Raw genomic sequence first — 22955 nt, 5'->3', positions numbered from 1 at the left:
TACTTGTTATTTTGGTAGCCAATGGTCTAGTCAATATTCTTCAACAACATCGTAATTCAAATGCATCAGTTCTTCTATCCTTTTTATTTCATTGTGCCTCTTTCATGTGCATATGAAGCCTTTTTACTCTTATGGTGGAAAGTATGATACATTTTAGAACCAAATAAATTAGGAACCGGACGAGGGAGAAAGACTGGGCTTTCTACTCCCGTTAAGAGTTATAGTCTTGGAAACACAAAGGGCAGTTCTACCCTGTCCAGTAGGGTTGCTGTGAGCCAGAATTGCCTCGTTGGCAGTGAGTTTTATTTTTGTTTTGGGGGACAAGAGGGCAAATAAACAACACAAAACTTGGAAGCATTAAGCAAAAGGCCTAAGTTAAACAGCCAAAGTCATGTCCTCATAATAACATCACTTTATTGAAGCAGTGCAAAGAAAACTATCTTAGAACTTATTGAAGGTATCATCCACCCTGGATTCCCTGTACCTCCAGCCCTCACATGCACCAGTGTACAGCCTCTGTCCCATCCAGGCCTGCAAGGTAGAATTCGAATCATGGTAGTTGGGGGGAGGAAGCATCCAGGATCTGGGGGAAAGCTGTGTTCTTCATCGGTACTACCTCACACCCTAATTAACCCATCTCCTCTCCTAAACGCCTCTATGAGGGGATCTCCATTGGCCGACACTTGGGCCTTGGGTCTCCACTCTGCACTTCCCCCTTCATTTAATATGGTATATATATATATATACATATACATATACACATATATACACATACATACACACACTTATATCGGTTTTTTTTTTTTTGCATGATGCCTTATACCTGGTCCCTTGGCACCTCATGATCGCACTGGCCAGTGTGCTTCTTTCATGTGGGCTTTTTTGCTTCTGAGCTTAATGGCCGCTTGTTCACCTTCAAGCCTTTAAGACCCCAGACACTATCTCTTTTGATAGCCGGGCACCATCAGCTTTCTTCACCACATTTGCTTATGCACCCATTTGTCTTCAGCGATCCTATCATGGAGGTGTGCAGTCAATGATATGATTTTTTGTTCTTTGATGCCTGGTAACTGATCCCTTTGGGACCACTCGATCACACAGGCTGGTGTGTTCTTCCATGTGGACTTTGTTGCTTCTGAGCTAGATGGCCGCTTGTTTATCTTCAAGCCTTTAAGACCGCAGTCACTATCTCTTTTGATAGCCGGGCACCATCAGCTTTCTTCACCACATTTACTTGTTCACCCACTTTGGTTCCAGCCGTTGTGTCGGGAGAGTGAGCATCATAGAGTTCCAATTTAATAAAAGAAGGTATTCATGCATTGAGGGAGTGTTTGAGTAGAGGCCCAAGGTCCTTCCGTCACCTTAATACTTGACCTATAAATATAGACACATAGATCTATTTCCCCATCCTCCTATATATATTTGCATGTACATGTCTTTGTCTAGACCTCCATGAATGCCCTTTGACTCCTAGCTCTTTCCTCCATCTCCCTTGACTTTCCTCCTGCCCTACTACCATGCTTCATCGCCACCTGGGCTAGAGTATACCTCTTCTCTAAGCAACCTTACCCTTGATCATTTCCCACCATGCCTGCCACTCCCCCTTCTCTACCATTTGGGGTCCCATGTTTTTCCCTTGTCCCTGGGTTTGTTAACACCACTTCCTTACCCCCCCTACCCCCCCACCCCAAGTCCCCCTGGAACTGTCGGTCCCGTTGTTTTTCCTCCAGATAGTTCATCCAGCCTGTCCTATTCAGACAGACCTGTGGAGTCACTAACATGCACGAAAACAAGACAGAGGAAAACAAAGCAACAGTATACTACCAGACAACAAAACAACAAAAACAAACCACTGACAAAGAACAGAACAAAACAGTTCACAAGAGAAAAGCTTGTAGTTAGTTCAGGGATCGTTTGCTGGCCCTTAGGAGCGTTTTCCAGTCCAGTCTGTTGGGGCACCACGCCCTGGCCCCAAAGTCCACTTTCAGCATTCCCTGGGGACCTTGCCACTCCATTCCCTTGTTGTTCCGCTGCACTCCCCCAGTGCTTTGCCTCGGTGTGGTGGGATCAGGTCAGGTGCAATTCCCACACTGTGTCTCCGGTGCTGTCCCCTGTATCGCCCTTAGTCACTGAGGGGCATCATGTCTCATAGTAGGGCCAGCCATGTTGTTCTCTCTGTGGACTGGCTGCTCTACTCAGGAACATCATCATCACGGCCTGGTGGGCCAGGCTGTGCTCCACTCTCTCCTCCTGCCCCTTCGTCTGCTCCCGTGTGCTCTGATCAGATATGTCCATCTCCCGGAGCTGCAGAGTCAATGTCGTCCTTTGGAACAAATTCTTTTTGGGGGAGGGGCAGGAATCCACTTAATTTATGGTGCTGGGGCCAGCCTCCCAGACCTCTCCACTGGTTCCCTCCTCCACGCCGGGATATTGCATTCACAGGGTGGATGATACCTTCAGGACCAAGGGTGTGAGGGATGATGCTGGGAGAGTGGAGGGTGAGTGGGTTGGAAAGGGGGAACTGATTACAAGGATCCACATGTGACCTCTTCCCTGGGAGAGGGACAGCAGAGAAGGGGGGAAGGGAGACTCCGGATAGGGCAAGATATGACAAAATAACGAGGTATAAATTACCAAGGGCACATGAGGGAGGGGGGAAAGGGGAGGGAGGGAAAAAAAAAGAGCACCTGATGCAAGGGGCTTAAGTGTAGAGCAAATGCCTTGAGAATGATTGGGGCAGGGAATGTATGGATGTGCTTTATACAATTGATGTATGTATATGTATGGATGGTGATAAGAGTTGTATGAGTCCCTAATAAAATGTAAAAAAAGAAGAGAAAAAAATGATTAGGGCAAAGACTGTACAGATGTGCTTTATACAATTGATGTATGTATATGTATGAACTGTGATAAGAATTGTATGAGCCCCTAATAAATTGTTAAAATTAAAAAAATTAAAAAAAAAGAACTTATGGATTTTCTTTGAAGAGCTCGTTAGATGCTTTACTGAGATATGATGCACGTACCATCTCCTCCTCGGACTTTTCTCAAGAGCTGAACTTGGCCAGTGTCTTACACGCAGTGCTGCTGTAATAGAAATACCAAACCATGGAGTTTAACAAACAGAAATAGATTTTCTCACAATTTCAGACTGAATTCCATGTCCGAATTCCGAGTGCCGGCTCTAGGGCAAGGTTTTCGCTTTTTTCTGTATCTGAGAAAAGACCTTGTCCTTTTTCAAGCTGCTCCTGGCCACGCTTCATATAGCTTGGTCTCTCTCTCTCCCCATCTCTGTGGATTCGCTTGCTTGTCTCATCTCTTTTTAGATCTCAAAAGAGATTCAAAGAAGACATACCCTAGCCTAAAACCGACTCATTTCCATAACAAAGACAGCCTAGCCTCAAATAGGATTATCACCACAGGCATACGAGTTAAGATTCACAATCCAGATGTTGGATACAGCAGCACCCAACAACAGAAATAAACAAAATAGGTCCTGGTGTCCTTGGGAATCACAGGAGCACCCAAGACACCCAGGTTTCTCAGAGGAGCAAGGCACATCGGACAAACAGCTCACTTCTAAACAAAATTGATAGCATGCCGAATTTCAGATGGAATTTGATTATGAAAACCATTCTTGAGACTAATCAGTTTTTGAACAGGGTCCTATTGGCAGTGGCGAGCCAATAAAAAAAAAAGACAAAAGACTCATCCAGGAGAGAGGACGTGTCACACCAACTCGGCTGTTCAATTTTGGAGGGGAAGCAGCACTGAATCGTGTTTATTGCGCTGCATCCCATTATTTATGCTCACACTAGTCGCTTTACATCATCGGGATTCGTTCGCCTTCAGAGTATGATCAATTGCACCTGACTTATTTGTGAAAAATCTTCTTGAGAAAAAGGTGGGTTTTTTCCTTCCTCTCTGGTAAGAAAATATGTGGATGACAAGTGGAAGGGCTTAGGAAACCACTGTTCGGCTGTGGAGGCAGAAGTCATCTGGAGGGAGAGGCCGGTCATAAAGGTCTGCTGGACAGGTCAGAATCTTTGCTCTGGGCGGTGTCTAATATTCACCAACCCCTCTGCTCAGCTCCAGCAGGGCTTCCTGACTCAGGGCTGTCTGCAGGTGTTCACTGGGATAAGCCCTCTCCAATCCTAACAATGGCAGCTTTTGTCTTGTCTCCACTGAAAGGATTTTGTTGCCTGTTTCTATTGCATCCGTGGAAAAGCTGCAGAAAGAATCAGGCTGAGAAAAGAGTGGCTTGTGTCTGGGCTCTGGGCAGATTACACGATAAGCAAGGCAAGCCCAGGTTGAGTCCTGCATCTACACGCATGGGCCCTCACCAGGTCCCAGGAGAGACACTGTTCACTCCACATGAGCAAGGAAGCACACATAAGCCCTTGCCTACCTTGCTGACAGGATGTTCCGTCCTTGCCAGGGATTGTACACTTGAAAAGAGGCTTTGCTTCTGGGGGAAGGTGCTGTGGGGTGGGGAGAGACAGATGCCAGGCATCCTTTGAAGCAGAATCTTGGATGTGAGAAATGTGAAGCAGTTTACAACAGATTAGTAAACAGAGGTAAGTCTATGCTTACTTTTGCTATTGGGTAATCTCACACTGCTTGGGCTTCCGTAGCCTCGGTTTGCCAGTTCTAGGAGGGGTGCTATATTTCTTCCTGTCCCAGCCTGGAAAGGCAGGTGAAAGGAGAGCTCTCGTGGGGATACCAGACACGTTTGCGTGTTCTGCCTCCGCGGGGCGCCTCTGGTCTTCACCTGGTTGGCATACATATTCTGAGAGCGTTTGACACCTTGATCCGCAAGGCCAGGAGTTCAAAACCATGAAACGTTAGAGTCTTGGAAACTCACAGGGGCAGTTCTACCCTGTCCCACAGGGTCACTCACTATGAGTTGGCACCAACTGCATAACAATGAGGTTGTCTGGGTTTCTTCTTTGCCACAGTCAATTCTGACACCGTGTACTTACAGGCTGGCGGAGACCTGCTCCCAGGTTTCCAATGATAGAGACCTTTAGGGAAGCAGACTACCTCATCTTCCTCCTGCAGAGTAGCTAGTCTCTCGGAACCTCTGACTCCTCAGTTAGCATCTCAATGCTATTAACCACCTCACCGTCTGGCCTCCAGGGAACTAAATTATAACACTAAAATTTAAACACGGAATACATGTCGTTATGATGATGATTGCCACCATTGGTCTGTGTGATGATTAGATTTTATGCAACTTGTACTGAGATGAAAGTGTAGCGTTGCAGTCCAACCTATGTATCAGGTTGGACTGATAATGCCTCGTTGGGGCGGGGTGTCTTTTTATAAAAGAGACACTGGGAACCACTCTCCCTCCCTCTCCTGCCCTTCTCCCTCCTCCTTCTTTGGACTCCGTGTCCGCCACCAGGGTGGCCCCATGTGGCTTCTGACCCTAGGAGTTGTCGGCGCCTTGCCATGCACCCACTAAACTTGGACCCACTAGACTCTGCACCTACTGGTCTCCTTCCTGCTTCTCCTTTCTGCATCACTGGCCTGTGTTGGGAGCCTGAGTCTGAAGAGGGCTCCAGCTAGCATCGGGCCCATGGACTTGAGTTGGACTTGGGCTGGGCGGCCTTCTTGATATAAGATTATTTCTTGATAGAAAGCTCTTTCTTAATCCTAGATGCGTGTCATTGCTTTTGTTTGTCAGGCCTTTCTTTCCAGGTGCTTCTGGGTGGACTCGACTTCTCAACCTTCAGGCCAGTGGCTGAGCGCTTTAACCAATGCCTATGTCGGTTGGTGGTGGGGGTAGGTGCCTTCAAGTCTGCTCCCACGCAGAGCGAGCCCCTGCACAGCAAAGTGGGACCCTGGCTAGTCCTGCACCGTCCTCCCACTAGCGATGCTTGAGTCCGCTATGGTAGCCACTGTGACACCATCTCTTTAAGTGTCTTCTGCTTTTTCATTGATCTTTGACTTTCTCAAGCAGGATGCCCTTTTCCAGGGACTGGTTTCTCCTGATGACATGTATGTGAAGCAAAGTCTCGCCATTCTTGCTTCAAAAGAGCATTCAGGTTGTACTTCTTCCCAGACAAAGATTTCTTGATCTTCTGGAAGTCCATGACACTGTCCGTGTTCTTCTCCAGCACCTCACTTCAACGGTATCAGACCGTCTTTGCTCTTCTTTCACATGGGTATGAGGCAGGTGAACACACCTGTAACAAAGAGGTTTTGTGCATCAGGTTTGCTCAGGTCTTCCTTTGAACCACCACTTGTGTCAGTTTGCTGTACTGTGTGTGTGTGTGTGTGTGCTGTGCTGTGGCGTGTGTGTTGCTGTGATGCTGGATCGGGAATCGGTTCCGGTATCGGGAATACCAGCAGGCTCGCCCATGGTGGACAGGTTTCAGTGATACATCCAGACTAGGAACAGACTGGGAAGAAGGACAAGAAACAGCAGCCCTCCCCTGAGGATTTGCTCCTGAAAACCTTGTCGGTTTAGGATTGCTCATATAAATAAAATGCCCCTGAGGGAACAGACTCTCCTGGCCTGAATGTGCTAGCGTCTCGGGCCCATTTGTTATAGCAGCCACCCCTTGTTTTATTCCTTGGAAGTCGTCTTCCTTTCCAAATCCCCAAGGCCCTCACGGTATTGTTTCTTAACTGATGTGTCAAATGCACTCGTGACTGAGATGCATTTCTTCTCCTCTTGCAACTAATACATTTTTTATAACGCATCGTCTCCAATTTCCTTTCAAGTTACGGAGAGGATATCCTTTTCCTGTTAAGCTGCAGAATGGTTTTTCCCGCCCCATCTTCAAAGTGAAGCATTAACCTCCAGAGTCCTGTACGTAGGCCCGCTGTACGTATCACAGAGGAACAAAGACTTGGAAACTGAACGTTTCAGTGGAGCTTGTGATACTTCAGAAGCCTGTGTCCCCGGAGCTGACCTGGATCCTTCGGGCATTCATCACAGTCTCCAGGCAGCAAGTGCTCCATATACACAGATAGGTGTGTCAACGAGTCTTGTCTGAGGAGCCCTGGTGGTGTAGTTCAGCGGTTCGAAACCATCAGCACCTCCATGGGAGCAAGATGAGGCTTGCTACTCCTGTACAGACGGACAGTCTCAGAGCCCACAGGGCAGTTCTACCCTGTGCTATATGGTCACTATGAATTGGAATCGATTCAATGGCAGCGAGGTGGAGTGAGCTTTTTGAGTCTTGTCTTTTTTTTTTTTTAACAGACATGATCATTTCAGAAGACAGAACATACATATTGAGAAAGAAAAGGTCTACAGACTACTAGCCAGAGGCAACCACTGTCAACACTTGACTTTCTTTGATTCCTGCTTTCCTACACATGCCTACATGTTATAAAATGTGATCAAGCCGAGCATACTCTTTAGCAGTGAATGTACTGCAAAAAATTTCTCCGTGCTTTAAATAGTATCCTACATTGTCTAAATAAAATAAAATAAACTCTAAGATGGTCCACGTTCATGATCAATTTAGGAAAAGAATGAAGTTGAAAAGTATCCATCCTCCCATCACCCACAGGTAAATGCTACCACCTGGGTGACACTTATGCTCCGAGACAAATCCCACTGAACATCTAGTGGCCCTGATGGCACAACAGTTAAGCGCTCAGCTGCTAACTGAACAAGTTGGCAGTTCACACCCACGGAGCCCTTCTTCAGAAAGGGCTGGTGATCTGCTCTGGTGAAGATTACACCTTGTGGGGCAGTTGGACGGTGGTCAGAATGACAATAACATGTGCATGCATGTCCCGTTTTATAACCACCCAGTGACTTTATTATGAGAGCATCCCATGTCGGACACGTAAAATGTTGTCCATTTACACAGTGCTGTGATGCACTTTGGGGGTTTGTTAGTTTTCCTGGGTGGGTATTGCCTTGGTTCTTGGCTGCGCCCAGGAATTCATGCTGAAGCCTGAGTAGTGAGCCAAGTGGGTTTTGATAAGGGCCAGGAGAAGTTTCGGGTTTTACGGTGTCAAGCGAATACACGCTATTTTGGGGAACCGTGCCAGCCGCTCAGAAGCCACGCTGGGGCTCCCCACTGGACACGGCAACCGGTGGGAGTGCGCGCCCACACCTGGTGACCTGAGGCCAGGGCCGCAGAGACCGGGCGCAGGTGCAGGTAAACGGAGGAGAGGATCCCCCCTCCCAGCCGCCACTGACGGGATGAGGGGGGCCAAGAGAGGACGTGCGAAGAGGGCCTGTGGGGCCCAATGGCGTTCATGTGCGTCCTACCTGCCTCTGACCAGGAGCAGAGTAAAAGGAGGGAAGGGTTTCCGGCTGCTGGAAGGTATTTCACAACTCAGGCTGGGAGGCGTGGTGGAAAGTATTGGCTGAATTAAGCCCACCTGGGTGGGGTCATGAGCCTGGGCCTAGTTTGGGCTGGCCAGGTGTAACGCCCACCTGGCGTGGGGGAGGGGGGCTGAATTGGAGCATGCCCAGTTAGTCTTCAGGGGTGGCTACTGCAGCGCAGACATGGGAGGACCACCCCTCTACCCCTATCCTGGCTAGCTAACAGTTTCATCTTCAGGAAAACCATGAGCTATTCTGTTTGGAGTATGTTCGTTAAGTAGAATTGTTTGGTCAAAAGCTTTTATGTGATTTGATGCAAGCTTTTAATTGAGTTCGATGCTACACGGCTTCGGAAACATTGACCGATGTGAACCCATCCGTCCATCATGAGAAACAGTGGTGCGCTCATTGTCAAAGTCATTGCCAAATTGATCGCCCAAATATTTCTCAGGACATTTTAATAAACATTTCTTGATTCGATGCTGGCTTTTTATTTATTTATTTTTAACATTTTATTAGGGACTCATACAACTCTTATTACAATCCATATACACATCAATTGTGTAAAGCACATCTGTACATTCTTTGCCCTCATCATTTTCAAAGCATTTCCTCTCCACTTAAGCTCTTTGCATCAAGTCCTCTTTTTCCCCCTCCCTCCCCGCTCCCCCCTCCCTCATGAGCCCTTGATAATTTATGAATTATTATTTTGTCATATCTTGCCCTGTCCAGCATCTCCCTTCACCCCTTTTCTGTTGTCCGTCCCCCAGACAACAGATCCTTGTAATCAGTTCCCTCTTTCCAACCCACTCACCCTCTACCCTCCCAGTATCACCCCTCACCCCCTGGTCCTGAAGGTATCATCCACCCTGGACTCCTGTGCCTCCAGCTCCCATATGCACCAATGTACATCCTCTGCTCTATCCAGACTTGCAAGGTATAATTCAGATCATAGTAGTTGGTAGGGAGGAAACATTTAGCAACTGGAGGAAAGCTGTATTCTTCATCGGTGCTATGTCACACCCTGACTGACTCATCTCCTCCTCTAGACCCCTCTGTGAGGGGATCTCCAGTGGCCGACAAATGGGCTTTGGGTCTCCATTCTGTGCTTCCCCCTTCATTCACTATGGTAAGATTTTTTTTTCTGATGATGCCTTATCCCTGATCCCTTTGACACCTCGTGATTGCACAGGCTGGTGTGCTTCTTCCATGTGGGCTTTGTTGGTTCTGAGCTAGATGGCCGCTTGTTCACCTTCAAGCCTTTAAGACCCCAGACACTATCTCTTTTGATAGCTGGGCACCATCAGCTCTCTTCGCCACATTTTCTTATAGACCCGTTTATCCTCAGTGATCGTATCATGGAGGTGTGCAGCCAATGATATGATTTTTTGTTCTTTGATGCCTGATAACTGATCCCTCGACGCTGGCATTTTAATATGTTGATTGATCACTTGTGTTCTAAGAGCTATATATAAAATGTATATATTAACCCTAAAAATAAACATTTCCCCTATAAATTTTTATCGTTTTAAAAATTTGCTATTGTTGTGAAGTATAGCTAAAAATTTTTATTTAAAATATTAGTGAATCTTTTACTTTATTTCTTCTCATGTTTTAAAACTTCTTTCCCTGCTCAAATATATATATTTTTTTCTAGTTTTCATTGTTTTACTTAAATCTTTGAACCATCTGAACATAATTACCCCAGAGTGAAGGGTGGGAGGGGTGGGCAGGGCAATCCTTTGAGAACTCCCCACTATTTTTATAACGGTATTAATATATAATTTATATGCACACTTACCATTGTGTGCACAATGAAGTATACAATCCATTGATTTTTAGTATATTCATAGAATTGTGCAACCATTCCCATTATCTAGTTTTAAGGCATTTTTACGATCCCCCCTCCCCCCCATCCCACACACAAAAAAATCACATCAATTAGCGCTCCCCATCCCACCCCTAATCAAGTGCTACTTTCTTCCGCTTTTTCTGGGTGTTATGTATAAATCGATGTAGACAGACAATAAGTCATCACAGAGAAAAGGCCCTCCCCGGCTTACAACAGTGGCGCTCCTTCCAACAACGCCGTCATGTGACCGTCCCAACTGGACGTCGAAGAGATCTCCTGCTCTTGTTTTTCAGTTTTTATTATTATGGCCTTGCATTATCAACAGGTCTGTAAATTCCATCTTTTGTCTTTGAACATTTGTGAGAGAACATCTGAGAACGTGAACCAGCAAGTCCTGCTCGGCACCCTGTGTGTGGTGCCTGGTACCGCGGGTAAGATGCACCCGCAACAAAAGCAGAGACCACACACCAGAGGCCGAGGTCAAAGTGATTGCAGGTTGTCATAAACTCAAAAGATAGAGGCGACTTGTGTAATGTTTTCAGCAACGCTATGGGACTTCACTGCTTTTTACTGCCCAAATAGTGTGCCCTTGTATGACTCCACCAGAGCCGGTTTATTTCCTTTTATTTGGCGCATTTTGGGGTGGCTTCCTCTTCTTGGCTATTATGAAAAGCGACGCTGTGAATATTCACGTAAGACTCCAGTCCCCACCCGTGCATACACTTCTCCTTCTCCGTGTGTATACGGCTGAGAGAGTAACTGCTGGGCCTCAGTGTGCGGAAGGGCAGCAAGAGGAAGCCTCGATGATTTATCAACACAATGGCTGTAGCAGCGGCTCAACCAGACCAAAGAGCCAAGCTTCTTCCTGAGCACGGGTCAGCTTTCCCAACAAAGGTGTTTCCTCGGATTCTGATTGGCCTTCCCTGTTTACTGGTGATGGTGAACAGCCTTTCATGTGTCTCCCAGCTTTGGGATGTCTTCTTTGTCGAAACCCACTGCTTCCCAGTTGACTCCAATTCATACAACCTCATTGTAGAAAGGTCTGTTCAAATTCTTTGTTTTAAAATTGGCTTCTTTGATTCTTTTTTTAAAAACAATTTATTAGGGGCTCATACAACTCTTATCACAGTCCATACATATACATACATCAATTGTGTAGAGCACATCCATACATTCCCTGCCCCAATCATTCTCAAAGCATTTGCTTTCCACTTAAGCCCTTTGCATCAGGTCCTCTTTTTTTTCCCCCTCCCTCCCCGCTCCCCCCTCCCTCATGTGCCCTTGGTAATTTATACATCATTATTTTGTCATATCTTGCCCTATCCGGAGTCTCCCTTCCCCCCCTTCTCCGCTGTCCATCCCCCAGGGAGGAGGTCACATGTGGATCCTTGTAATCAGTTCCCCCTTTCCAACCCACTCACCCTCCACTCTCCCAGTATCGCCCCTCACACCTTTGGTCCTGAAGGTATCATCCACTCTGGATTCCCTGTACCTCCAGCCCTCATATGCACCTGTGTGCAAACTCTGCCCTATCCAGCCCTGCAAGGTAGAATTCGGATCATGGTATTTGGGGGGAGGAAGCATCCAGGATCTGGGGGAAAGCTGTGTTCTTCATCGGTACTACCTCGCATCCTAATTAACCCATCTCCTCTCCTAAACCCCTCTATGAGGGGATCTCCATTGGCCGACACTTGGGCCTTGGGTCTCCACTCTGCACTTCCCCCTTCATTCAATATGGTATACACACACACACACACACACACACATATATATATATATACACACACACACATATATATATATATACATACATACACACACACATATATATACATATGCACACAATGTCTTTTTCTTTTTTTTTTTTTTGCATGATGCCTTATACCTGGTCCCTTTGGCACCTCGTGATCGCACTGGCCGGTGTGCTTCTTCCATGTGGGCTTTTTTGCTTCTGAGCTAGATGGCCGCTTGTTCACCTTCAAGCCTTTAAGACCCCAGACACTATCTCTTTTGATAGCCGGGCACCATCAGCTTTCTTCACCACATTTGCTTATGCACCCATTTGTCTTCAGCGATCCTATCATGGAGGTGTGCAGTCAATGATATGATTTTTTGTTCTTTGATGCCTGATAACTGATCCCTTCGGGACCACTCGATCACACAGGCTGGTGTGTTCTTCCATGTGGACTTTGTTGCTTCTGAGCTAGATGGCCGCTTGTTTATCTTCAAGCCTTTAAGACCGCAGTCACTATCTCTTTTGATAGCCGGGCACAATCAGCTTTCTTCACCACATTTACTTGTTCACCCACTTTGGTTCCAGCAGTTGTGTTGGGAGAGTGAGCATCATAGAGTTCCAATTTAATAAAAGAAGGTATTCATGCATTGAGGGAGTGCTTGAGTAGAGGCCCAAGATCCTTCCGCCACCTTAATACTTAACCTATAAATATAGACACATAGATCTATTTCCCCATCCTTCTATATATATTTGCATGTACATGTCTTTGTCTAGACCTCCATAAATGCCCTTTGACTCCTAGCTCTTTCCTCCATCTCCCTTGCCTTTCCTCCTGCCCTACTACCATGCTTTGTCGCCACCTGGGCTAGAGTATACCTCTTCTCTAAGCAACCTTACTCTTGATGCTTCTTTGATTCTTATTGTTAAGTTTAATTGTAAGAATTTTTTAAAAAAAGAAACATACATTCTGGTGATAACTCCTTTATAAGGTATATGATTTATGAAATATTTTCTCCCATTCTGAGCTGTGATTTCACTATCTTGATGGCATTTTTTAAATTAAAATAATTTTATTGGGGGATCTTACAACTTATAATAAACCACACATCAATTGCATCAAGCATATTTGTAATTATGTTGCCATCATTCTTTTCTAGACATTTACTTTCTATTGAGCCCTTGGTATCAGCTCCTCTCCCCCTCCCCACTCCAGACCCCTTGATAAATGATTTTCATCTCTCATACTGAATGCTATCTCCCTTCCCCCATGGTTTGTTGTTCACCGCCCTGGAGGGTGTGTGTGTGCTTGTGTCCATCATTGTGATCGGTTCCTCTTTCCTCCCCTCTCTACCCTACCTTTCCCATACCCTCCTGGTATCGCTACTCCCATTCCTGTTCCTGGACTCCGTGTGTCATGAGCTATTATCTCTTATCTGTACCTGCGTACATGCTCCAGACTAGCCCAAAGTGGAAGACAGCACTGGGGTCATGATAGTGGGGGGTGAAGAAGCCTCAACAAACCAGAGGAATATTGTTTCATCGGTGCTTTACTGCACCTTTCCTGTGACCCCTCTGTGGGGGAATGTCCCATTGTCTACAAATGGGCTCTGGGTCTCTGCTCTGCCCCCCTTTGTGCTCAACAATTTGGTTTTTTGTTTGTTTGGTCTTGATGGTGTTCTTCGAAGGACAAAAAAGTTCACATTCTAACAAGTTCAGGTTATCTGTTTATCACAGTGTGAGGTAGTTTATTGTGCCAACCTGGCTGACAAATACATATGGAATTAATTGAAGGGCAGAGAGATAAATGGCTCAGCAAGCCTCACCTTTCTTGTCTCTTGCTCTTTGATCATTGGACCAGTGTGCAGCTGCCATGCTCATTCTGTACCTCAATTTGTAAGTGACACTACCTGTGGGACACCCAACCCGTGGACTGTGTTGCTATAATTTGAGGTTCCTTCAAGACCTGCTTCGCCACACCATTGGCATTTACATCTCTTGAGCTGGGGACTCTCTGACTCTGTCATCTGGCTGACTGTTGGTGACCTGCCTTGCTGTCTGATGCCTGAATTGCTCTACAGAGGACTACCCGGAGGCCCTTAAGACTTGAAGGACTGCTAGTGTCTTACAACAGTCTCACAGGAGTGAGTTGCACTGAGCCATTTGCACTGAGCCGCTTTAAAATTTAATTGTTTATTTCTTATGATATACATCTATCTATCTAAAATTGTTAGCATTCTGGGTTTGTTTCTCTAGAGAACCCTAGCACACAGTGCCACCCGTGCCTTTGGTGTCATCTCATTGCACCACATTGACTCAAAGGCGCAAGGCTTTACTGCGATGCTTTCTTTACTATTTGCATAAAAGTATGCGCATTTCCCTTGCTACAGTTTATTGAATAATTCCTTTCCCTACACATTGCAAATGGAAGCGGTGGTCCAAATAAGTTATTGTCCTCAGTATGCATTCACCCCCCCGCCCCTTCCCACCCCCCCCCCCGCCCCGCCTTGTACTCGCAAAGTTCTAGTGGGCCCCTGCCTTGGAAAAGTGGAATACATTACACATGGCTTTTCTATCCATGCCATTACTCCTCCCATCATGATTGGGTGCTGTTGTTAGGGGCTGAGTCAATCCCAACCCATGTGACCCAGTGCACAACCGAAGGAAACGCGGCCTGGTCCCGCACCAGTCTCACTATGGGGCCTGTGCTGGAGCCCACTGGCGCGGCCTGTCTCAGTCCGACTCCTTGGGGCTTTCCTCTTTTTTGCTGCCCCTCTGCTTTACCAAGCATCATGTCCTTCTGCAGGGACTGTTCTCTCCTGACATGTCTGAAGTCCATGAGCCTGGGTCTCGCCATCCTTGCCTCCATGGCGCCCTCTGGCTGTGCTTCTTCCAGGACAGAGTGGTTTGTCCTTTTGGCCGTGCCTGGCACATTCTTTCTCTAGCACCATGATTCAAGCACATTGATTCTTCTTTGGTCTACCTTATTCACTGTTCAGCTTCCACCTGCATGTGAGGCCGGGCCAAGCGCACCTTCTTCTCCAGAGTAACTTCCCTGAATTTCCACACTCGGGGCCCAGGCAAATAGGGTGTGAGGAACATGCCTGTGACGCTGGCCAGTTTGGTCACTCCTCTGGGTATAAAAGAGCCATCTCAGAGGCAGAGATATTGGGATCCCCTGGCCAGTAAGCAAGAAGAGCCACCAGCAGAACAGGTGCCAGACCCCTGGCTGATGTGGCGGCAGCAGCAGAGGCACCACAGGCCTTGGCATGGAGACTGTGAGGCAGCGCGGTGGGCTTCCATGGAACAAAGCAGGGGCCAAGGGACCTCTAGATGGGGGAGTGACAGAGGCCTACCAGAGTGGCTGAGAAGAGAGACTGTAGACAAGACCCCCTGTGAGGGTCCCTCCTCACCCCCCTAATCATGAACATTGTCTGTGGGCCCGGTATGCCCACTGCAGCAAATGATAAAAACCAACTGTTAGATATGGACAACAGTGGAAGGCATGATGCTCAGCAAAGTTAGACCCTCTGTGGTAGTTACATAATCTGGCGTCAATATGAGGATTAAGAATGCAGGGGTGGAGTCTAGCCTGTTAATCAGGATCTAGTCAGTGAGGCCTCTTTGTGGGCATGGCCTTTTCCAGAGGATTATGGGAACTCCTGTAGTTCTTCCTTGAAGGTGGGAGACTCTGTCGGCTCACTCCCTGCAAGACATCCCTGTGGAGAAGACACATGGAGAGAGGCTGATGGAGCCAGACCTCTGGAGCCTGAGAAGCCACATGGAGAGCCCTGCCAGTGCTGAGATGCTCTCACCACCATTGGAGCCACAAGACTTCCCACCCACTGGCATGTGGTCTTCCTGCATTTGGCATCATTGCATGTGTTTCATGAGTCTCAAGAACACTTTATAGATTGGTACCGGACATATGGACTCATGTCAGACTTAAGGACTTGATCTGGACCAGGCTGAGCTGTTTCGTCAATATTCAATCGCTCTTGGATATAAACCTCTTTCTTATACATGTGTCCATGAATTTGTTTCTCTAGTCCACCCAGACTCACACACCACCTCATGCAAATAAATGTTTCAGGACACCGTTATGACAAAGGAAAAAACAACAACAGGAAAAAATGACTTTTCATCCCAAATGAAGACTTTGAAAACTACAAATAGGGGTGGTGGTGGTGGTGCATGGGCAGGAGGGCAGAAGTAGAGGTGGGGAAAAGTGAAGAGCCACATCCAGGGGTGGTGGGGGGTGGTTTACTGATAAGATGACTGCTCTGATGGGATGGGCCGTGGTAACCACATACAGAGTGTGTTCTTCTTTATATATTCTGCAAATCAAAGTGGAAAAATCATTAAATACATTTAAAATGAGAGACAGCAAAGGGTCACAGCCTTAAAAAACCTTTAATCCGAATATATATATATACCATAGTAAATGAAGGGGGAAGTGCAGTGTGGAGACCCGAGGCCCAAATGTCAACCACTGGAGATCCCCTCATAGAGGGGTTTAGGAGAGGAGATGGGTTAATTAGGGTGCGAGGTAGTACCGATGAAGAACACAGCTTTCCCCCAGATCCTGGATGCTTCCTCCCCCCAAATACCATGATCCGAATTCTACCTTGCAGGACTGGAGAGGGCAGAGGTTGTACACTGGTGCATATGGGAGCTGGAGGCACAGGGAATCCAGGGTGGACGATACCTTCAGGACCAGGGGTGTGAGGGGCAATGCTGGGAGAGTGGAGGGTGAGTGGGTTGGAAAGGGGGAACTGATTACAAGGATCCACATGTGACCTCCTCCCAGGGAGATGGAAGGCAGAGAAGGGGGGGAAGGGAGACTCCGGATAGGGCAAGATATGACAAAATAACAATCTGTGGATTATCAAGGTCTCATGAGGGAGGGAGGAGCAGAGAGGGAGGGGAAAAAAAAAAGAGGACCTGATGCAGAGGGCTTAAGTGGAGAGCAAATGCTTTGAGAGTGATTAGGGCAAAGAATGTACGGATGTGCTTTATACAATTGATGTATGTATATGTGTGGATTGTGATAAGAGTTGTATGAGCCCCTAATGAAATGTTTAAAACAAACAAACAAACAAAAACCCTTTAATCCTCAGCCATCAGGTCTAAATGGTGGGCTGAGTGGTTACAGGAGTAGGAAAAATAAAATGGAAACAGACTTCAGTTCTTTTGAGACACGTGCATTTCAAAGAAACCAACAAACCTCCTAGAACCCAGCAGCTAAGGAGAACGCCCCAGGAGGCATGGTTGGTGTTAGAATAGGGCACAGAAGGATGGCCCTTGGAGGCATGTCTGACCTCTGCTTTATAGCAATCAACCGTGGGCTGACGTGGAGTTGGAGAATCCAACTTTGTGTACATGGAAGAGGTCAGACATGTCCTCAGGTACATATCCATCCAGCTGGAGAACTCCTTTGTGGCTAGGGATAGCCACTGGATCTGCGTAGCCACTAAGATGTAAGCAAATGTCGTTTGCAAGTCTTGACCACGTTTCGTAAAATGTTGCTTCTCCTGGCTTCACTGATGTATGCTGATGTGCCAGTTTGCATCATGTGATCACGGGTACCTCGGAATGGAGAGCAGTAACCAACAGAATGATCATGAGGTTTCTGGATGACTTCGTGGAGCAGACCTGCTTACTCCCACCCTGGATCCAGACCCTCTGGACTGTTAGGGGTTAAGAACTAAACTTGAACCACTGTATCTTGGGATATGTTGTTGATGCTGTAGAAGTTGAACATGGTACACTAATAGTAATAAGGCCTTTAATCTCTGTTTAACCTCAAACTCACTGCCACTGAGTCGATGCTGACTCATTGTGACCCAACAGGACGGAGTAGAAATACTCATGTGGATTTCTGAAACAGTGACTCTTTAGGAGAGTAGAAAGCCTCATCTTTCTCTCAAGGAGCATCTGTTGATTGGCAGCCCCATGTGTAACCACACCACCACCAAGGCTCCTTCTGAATATACGTTATACATATATTTCCACAATGTAAACGCGATAGTCACTTGGATGAATGAAGTGCAGTTGGTCCGGTCGCCTCATGTGCAAATGAAAGGTGGATAATGAAAAAGAGGGCAGAAAAAGAATTAATGCATTCTAGTGGTGGTGTTGGTAAACAATGTTGAACATACCTTGGACTGACAGAAGCATGAACAAAGCAGTCTCAGACTGTTCACAGTATACCCATTAGCTCCTTTTCTCTTACGAAAGTCAGCTAGCTAGAGCCCAGAAACAGCCTGACATTTAAAACATGTCCCCTCTTCTATGTGGACTTTCTTGCTTCCCTGCTAGATGGCTGCTTATTTAACTTTAAGCCTTTAAGATCCCAGACGCTTTATCTTTTAATAGCCGGGCACCATCAGCTTTCTTTACCACATTTTCTTATGCACCCTTTTTGTCTTCAGGGATCGTGTTGGGAAGGTGAGTATCATACAGTGCCACATTATTTGAACAAACCATTTTGGCACTGAGTAAGATTTATGTAGAGCCCAAAGTCCATCTGCTTCCTTGTTGTATTTACATTTATAGAGTTATAGATATATAGACAAATACACCTATTTTAAAATATTTATATATTTACTTCATTAATCCTATAAAACGTATCTACGTGTAACCTCCTCTCTGGGGGATGGGCAATGGGAAGGTGGGTGAGGGGAGACGCCGGGCAGTGTAAGATAAGATAAAATAATAATTTATAAACTATTAAGAGTTCATGGGGGAGGGGGGAGCGGGGAGGGAGGGGGATGGGAAAAAAGGAAAATGAGCTGATTCCAGGAACCCAAGTGGAAGGCGAATTTTGAGAATGATGAGGGCAACGAATGTATAAGGGTGCTTTACTCAATTGATGTATGTATGGATTGTGATAAGAGTTGTATGAGCCCCAATAAAAGTATTTATTGAATAAAAACAAACAAAAACAAAAAAACTTATGTTCATTTTTATTATTAAGATCATTTGATGCATGAAATCCAAGATAGATAACCCTTCAGAAACAGTAATGGGTGTAATGATTCCCTGAGGATACAGGAAGAGAGGTGGGGGAGGGGAACTGATAGCAACAATGACTATATAATCCTACTCGAGGGAAAAGAGTAACAGGGTGGTAGGTTAACTGACACACTGCATAATATAAAATATGGCCAAAAAAGGAATAACAATAATAATATTTAATATAACAACAAGGGCTCCTGGGGGGTAGAGTGGTGGAGGACAGGGATAAAGGGGAGCTGATGTCAAAGAGTGCCAGAAGAAAGAAAATGTTTGGAAAATGATTGTGGCAGCAAATGTACAATCATGCTTGAGCTACTTGAACTATGTATTGTTATAATGTCTGTAAGAGTTCTCAATAAAATGGAAAAAATATCACTGAATAAGTGAATGAGTATATATACATATATATGTGTGTGTATACACACACACACACACACACACACACACACACACACACACATACTTCCCTCCACCATGACTGGCGGGCTAGTCCCACTGAGGCATGGTATAAGAGGAAAACATGCTGCTCTTGTTCCCCGGACAACCAACGTTTCTCTAGGGGAGGTGCTCAGACACACCTGGACGACAGTGCAGGACATAACCATGGCAACAGACACAGAAGCTGACTAAGAGTCTGTGATGCCCCTGCTCCTGACCCAAGTTACAGGGAGGCCCTGGGAAAGGCAGGACTGGTGGAAGGTGGTGCTGAAGTAGTTCTCAGCAAGATGAAAGGATGTGATAGCATTCAATTGGTTCCCATCTTTACAGTGGGATTAGGGTAGTGCTCGTAATTGAGTCACTTCTGTTTTTCCCTATTCAGTGATCATAAGCCCATCCCTTTTGGAGGGTACTTAATTCTGTAACCTACAGAGCACGTGGCCCCTATTACAATGCGTTCTCTCCCTCTGTTGCTAAAACAGAGCAGAAGGTAGCTTTTCTGACAGAATATGCAATTGGCCCAGCACTTCATCGAAACAATTTAGGATGCTCAATTTCCCTTGTAAAATTGATTTGCACTCCATATTCACATAGAGGATACTCGGCGCTTTGAATTTGTTGCGGCCTCGTGCTGGAGAGTATGAACAACTGGTTTCTGACCAGCGAGCTCTACCCCTCAATGCACTTGTGGCAGCTACATTTGGGGGACATATTTTAAGGGAATTACTGAAAGTACCTTAGTTTCCACTTTCAGACTTAAAAATGTCCCAATTTTCTCCGAACTAAACAGAGCAAATAAAAACAATAAAAAAGAAAAACAATTAAAAAGACCAATTTGGAAGTCAGTTTGTAATACCAAGATGTTGGGGTATTGGAAACCCAAGATGTTTGGAGCAAATTATTTTGGGTGTTGTCCTCCCTCCTGAACTCTCTTTCTAGATCATTTTTTGGCTCTTTCCCTTAGACTCCTTTAACATATCTTTAAAATTCCATTGGCAACAAAACAGAAATCTCAACGAGTCGGTACACATATCATTTTAAAAGGATCCACATATAATCTTAACCATGTTTTACATGATCAGCTTTGTAAATTTGAGGTGGCAAAATACACAAAGGAGTTGACCTGTGTAATCTCACAGCGATGCTCTGAGTCAGTTTAGTCTTCAGATTCAATTTTTAAAAAACAGTTTAAAAATTAAAACAAAACAAAACAAAAAAAACCCAGTTTTATCAGCACTTCATCCACGTCATACAATTCAATAATCCCATCTTATCGAGAAGAGCTGTACAGTTATCCTCACAGTAGGTTTAGAATATCATATTCTTCCGTGAACTCATTGTTATTCTCCTAATTTGTTTTTATTTCTAATTGTGGCCAAAACATAACACAAGAAAGCATCCTCCATTCCACAACTTCCTAAAGGCCAGTTCCGTGACAAGTGGCAGTTCCGTGCATCTCTGGGCTTGATCCACGGGCGCCTCCACTGCCACTGAGGGAGAGCAACGATAGGGGGCGAGGGGCAGCCCCGTGACCTGAGACTATGGTTAACAGAAGAAAGGCGAGTTCGTTCCTAACCCTCCTGATCTACCCCTCCAGGCAGTCACCCGCCATCTTGCTCGGCCCTGCCTGCCTTTTGGTATCAGCGCTGCCTCCACTGGCCTCACTTCTGTCCGTCTGCACTGATGGGAGGAGGTGGGGGCAGACATGGATTTGGGGAAGCTTGAGGGAGTAAAGCAGGAGAGGCTTAGGGACTGTATGGGAAGGAGGGCAGGGGTCCATTGTTTAGAAATCCCATCGGACCAGCTTCTTTGCTGATCCCTGGGCGATGCAGAAAATTGACAAGACGTGGAAAGTACACAGAAACCTAACATGAAGCTTTCACAGCCAGGATAGGGAAGCCAAACCACTCTGGGGAGCCAGGAGCTCACCGCCAGTTTAACTTACAAGAAGGGCTCTTCCATCTTGCCTCAAAGTCATTTAGGCATACTCTATCCAAAATTAGACCATCCAGGATCTACTCTCTGATCCCACTGCAAGCTGCCTATTAGATTGGGAGGAGAGCAGGAGGTGCTGGTGGGCCCCAGCAGCTTGTGACAGCGAAAGCCAGAATTTTTTAAAAAGCTGCATCCTGATTCTGCTGCTACCAGCAGAGTCACACAGGGTCGTGCTGAGCTACCACTTGCACAAATCACTTGGCTTTTCCGAATCCAAGTCTGCAGTGCGTGAACAGGCGAAGCCCAATTCAGAAGGGTTTGTGTGAGCTATAAGGTTAAGTCATCAGGCATACGCCACGGCCCGCTAGGGGCTCAGAAAAGCCATGGCAGCGGATGGACGTCCCAAACCGATTACCGTGATAGGAAGCGGTGCCACCTCATGACAGCATCAAACAAAAAGTCACGTGCACCATCAGGAGGCCGAGTTTGCAGTCTACTGAAAAGGGAGGAAGGCAAATAATACAACTAAGCATTTTTTAAACACGAGGTTCAAGATGGCTAAAATAACATTTTATCCTTAAATATGAAAATCCTCAGCAAATTAGAAAAACCGTGTTTCCTAGGCTCACCTTTCCTGGGACCTACAACCAAAGGAATTCTACGCACCCTCCTTGGTCTGCAGGCCGAACGATGCTTTGCTCCAACAGTGAGCCCCTCTGCCAAGGAGACCGCTCACCAAAAAGGGGGGAAGGAGCCCTCGTGGCACAATGGCGAAGCGCTTGGCTGCCAATCAAAGGGTGAGGATGCAGCTGGTCCGAATGCAGCCAGTGGCTCTTTTTGAGAAAGACCCGTCTCCATCAGGACTACAGCCTGGGCCAGTCTTCTGGCACGTGGGGTCTCTCTCAATGCATCAGAATGGACGAAGGCACCACCCCCACCCAAAAGGCCCACCGCTCCTTCCCCTTTACCTGGGAACAGCGAATTATTAAGGGAAGCACCTGCATTGCTGCCGCAGGCTGGGGAGCAGCCAGTGACCCATTCGTCAGTAACTATTTCCTGAGGGAGCCCTGGTGGCATAGTGGCTGTGCCATGGGCTGCAAGGCCAGCAGGTGGAAACCAGCAGCCGCTCCTCGGGAGAAAGACAGGGCTTTCTATTATGGTAAAGAGCTAGTGTCCATCTCGGAACACCCCAGGGGCAGGTCTACCCTGCCCTGTAGGGTGGCTATGAGTTGGCACACACTCAATGGTGGTAGGTTTGTTTCCTGAGAGCCTACTCTGTTAAACAGTAGAGAACCAGGCGTAAACAAAACACACTTGAGGCAGAAGGAAACCAGGAGTCGGCAGCACTGGGTCTGGTCCCAGCGTCTGCTTAATACAAACATTTAGCCTGAAAATGTTTTTTCCTCTCAAGTCTCCAGTCACACATACCTGCATGAAGGAACAAGAAGGTGGATTTGATAGCGTGGGAGACTACTGGGGAGCAGAGTCACGCACCCCTTTGGTGATGGAGTTCAGCTGAGTGAATGCGAAGTGGCGCTTCAAATCCCCATGGCCTGAGGTTGGTTCAGAAGGAAAGATTCAGGTCTACCCTCTCGAGCACGGCTGCTTGGGGACACAGCACGCCTCGTGAGCTGCCACTTCCCCCGCTCCCACCATCAGCCCCCTCGGCCTCACACAGG

This window comes from Tenrec ecaudatus, chromosome 6 (genome assembly GCF_050624435.1).
Source record: "Tenrec ecaudatus isolate mTenEca1 chromosome 6, mTenEca1.hap1, whole genome shotgun sequence".
Taxonomy (NCBI): domain Eukaryota; kingdom Metazoa; phylum Chordata; class Mammalia; order Afrosoricida; family Tenrecidae; genus Tenrec; species Tenrec ecaudatus.
The sequence above is the reverse complement of the archived record's forward strand: the minus strand, read 5'-3'. Positions refer to the sequence as shown.